A 3635-nucleotide genomic window follows, 5' to 3' on the forward strand; every position below is an offset into this window, starting at 1 on the left:
AGTCCCAACTGCACCTAGAGGAGAATAGGCCGTTACATGAATCCCTTTTGCTTTACAAAACTCTCTTAGTTTATTCTGATGCCAAAGTGGACTCATCTCAACCTATATTAAATTACAAGCATTATTAAATGATTTTATGAAATAAGTTTGTAAAAAGAAATTAAATAGAACAATTAAAAACTAAAAAGAGGCATTATTACATGATTGAGTATTGGGGGTATTTTTGCAAAGGAAAGAAGTTGTTGAAGCCTTTTGGGAGAGAAATTACTGACACCAATGGCTTTGGTGAGAGAAAGGTTTTGGCATTCTTCCATTTTGTCCCAAACTCCTTTGAGATCAATTGCAGAAATGTCATCCTTTGCAACTGGGACTTTACATACTTCAGGATTCAACTTCAATGGAATGTGGATCAAGTACATATCAACATATTCCATTCCCAAGTTCCTGTTCATTTTTTTTTTTTTTTGTATTATTTGACAATTAATTAGTGTATATCTTGTAAAAAGAAACCGCCTCCGACAAACATCAATCAAATAATTTGAGATGTAAGAGATTGTAGGTTTGTTCAAAACTTTCAATTTCATCAAATCGTACCTCAAAAATTTAAGCGTTAAGTTTTAAAAGTTTAGCTAATTTTTAACTTTTTGATTAGTTTTGTTAAAAAAACAAGTTAATTTATTTTGAAACTCGATTTTGTTTAAATTAGTGAGATTTAGAGAACTTAATATTTTATTTTGTTAAAATTAGTGTGTCAATTTGAAAAAAATAAATGAAAGAGAGGGTAATAATTATTTAAATGAGTGACTTTATAGGTAAAAATTGTAACATAGTTGTCCAAGTATTTAGGTTTTTAATTTGATGAAATTGACATATAGAATGAAAATATTAGTACAAGTTAAACAAGTTTAATTTAGATTATGTTGAGTTTGTTGGCATTTGTTTGTTCATATTCAATTCACTAAAATTAATTCTAAAATACAATTTCTTTTATTTAAACAAAACTTATTTGGGACTGCAACAAATTATTCTTTAAATTGTTCTTCAAAAGAAAATTGTTGACAGAATGAGGAAAATAAAATAAAGGTTTAAATATTAATTTAGTCCCTATACTTTTTGTCCTTATACTTTTAAATTATTCGTTTTAATCTCTATACTTTCAATTTTAGTTTATTTTGGTCCTTGTACTTTAAAAACACATTATATTCCTTGTATTTTTAACTTTGATTTATTTGGTTCTTACCTTTTAAAAAGTTGTTATTTTGATCCATTCATTTTCATTTTTAAAGGATAAAAATGGTCATTTCTTTTTAAAATTCACGAATCAAAATGAACCAAAGTTAAAAATATAAGGATTGTAATGAACATTTTTTGAGTATAGGGACCAAAAGAAAACAAAGTTGAAAGTATGAGGACCAAAATGAATCATTTGAAAGTAGACGGACTAAATTGAAAAAAAAAATCAAAAGTATAAAAACAAAAATAATATTTAAACCTAAAATAAAATACAGAATTGAAAAATATATAATACCTAAGACTGGCCTTAATCCCATCAAAAACAAGGGAAGGATCAGCAAAACCACAAGCCAACTTAGTGGTTATGAATACTTCATCCCTTGATTCTATCAGTCCAAGTCCCAAAGCCTCCCTAATCCCCTCTCCAAGAGGCTGCTCCGATCGATACGAATACGACGTATCGAAATGACGATATCCGGCTCTTATCGCCTCCATCACTGCAGCTTTCGTCGCTTCTGGCCCGACCATCGACATCGTCCCCATCCCGACCACTGGCATCGATTGACCGTTGCTAAAAGTCACCATTGGAACCACTCCCATGTTTAGCTATGCTATGTTGTTAAAGCTTCCTCTTCACACCCTTTCTTCTACAAAGCTCACAATCTATAATTTGCACTCAAATTTGTAGCTGACTTTATATATACTCAACCTCTAAAGAATTATTAGAATAAATTATTGTATTCGTATTTCGATAATTAATATTAATTTATTCACGATATGAACAAAGAAAAGTATTAATGAAAGTGTAGCTATGACCAGTATTATTTGGAGTGTAGTATAACTTAGAATGTTAGACTACTCAAATAAAAAAATAAACCCACCTTCTTTTTATTGCCTTTGAACTAAAATTGAAGATTTCAAAATCTTTCTATAGATTTATCTTAGAACGTCAAGTCGTCATTTGATTGGAGGGTTTTCTGTATGAGAATTGACACCAAATTTCAAATCTCATATTTGTTTCGAAGTTTTTAACCTTTTCTATTGGATTTTCTCTTTTCTCCTCTCCATTGGTTTTTTATTTTATATATAATTTCATTTGGAATATAATTAATTAATTAATACTAATTTTAAAAAGATTAATATGAATATTTTTCTATTAAAATATTTACTTAACTTATTTTTACTATAAGAATTTATCAAATGAATGTAATTACTTTTTTTTTTAGTTAAATTTAGTTCATACAAAATTCATTTTTCAATAATAATAATGTATTATTTTATTTTTCTACTAATCAATCGATTATTTATTGGGACTATTTTTAATTTTATCTTTCTTTATTAACATATAATCATTATTGATTATTTATAATCAGTGGACCAATTATTGTGATTAATTTATATTACTTCATTCATTATTAACCTATTATGTTTATAAAACTTTTTTTAGTATTTTCTATTAATATAGCATACTTTTATCTCATTTCACTTTTTATATAATATATTGTTTATTAAAATGTATTTTCTTATTTATTTAATTAAATTTAAAATTACTAATGTTGAACTTAATTAATTATAAAAATGATTAAGTATTAAATTATAATTAAGATGACGTTCCTTAACTATATTAATAGGTTAATTTTATTTATAAATTACTCGATTTTTAAATATTTATAATTAAAATTATTATTGATTCTTAAATAATTAATTTTTATCTATATATTGGATGATATTTCTTGCTTAATTAATTGGTCTATTAAAATTATATAAGATTTTCATGCTTAATTTCGTAAATTAAATACAAAAATAATTTTTCATAAACTTGTGATAGCATTTCCCATGTACAACCAAACACAGTCATCTTTGATTCACGAACATCCTAACCAAACGACCCCAAAGTGTATTCTAATATCATTACATATTAAGCATATATTTTTTTAAAAAAAAAATATTTTAAATAAAAAAATCTAAAAATATTTATAAATAATAGTAAAATATCGCTATCTATCCACGACAGACTAGTAGACATAGATAGTAGTTTGTCGCGGTCTATCACAGATAAACTATGATTTTTTTCTATATTTATAAATATTTTGATTTATTTTTTCTATATTTAATAAAATTGTGCACCTTCAAAAGGAGTGGACCCCAAAATTCTCCTACCAATCACTTTGGCTTGGTTGACTTCTAATTATTTAATCAAATAAAAAATTATTGTTAATTAAAACCTCAAACTAATAAGTATATCAATGATGGTAAACTTTTTCAGTAAATCAATACAGACGATTATTTATTATTGATTTGTAACTCATTTTCTTTTATTCTATTTATAATAACCTACAATCATCTTAACAAAATTACTATTCTCCCAAAATCTTATTGAAATGGCAAATATACTTACTTAA

General features: G+C 25.6%; 1 pseudogene; it reads right to left on the reverse strand.

The window, feature by feature from the left end:
• Positions 1-1862, reverse strand: part of LOC120082088 — a 6974-nt pseudogene extending 5112 nt beyond the window's left edge.
• Positions 1863-3635: the final 1773 nt, after the last annotated feature.

This window comes from Benincasa hispida, chromosome 7, assembly GCF_009727055.1.
Source record: "Benincasa hispida cultivar B227 chromosome 7, ASM972705v1, whole genome shotgun sequence".
Classification (NCBI taxonomy): domain Eukaryota; kingdom Viridiplantae; phylum Streptophyta; class Magnoliopsida; order Cucurbitales; family Cucurbitaceae; genus Benincasa; species Benincasa hispida.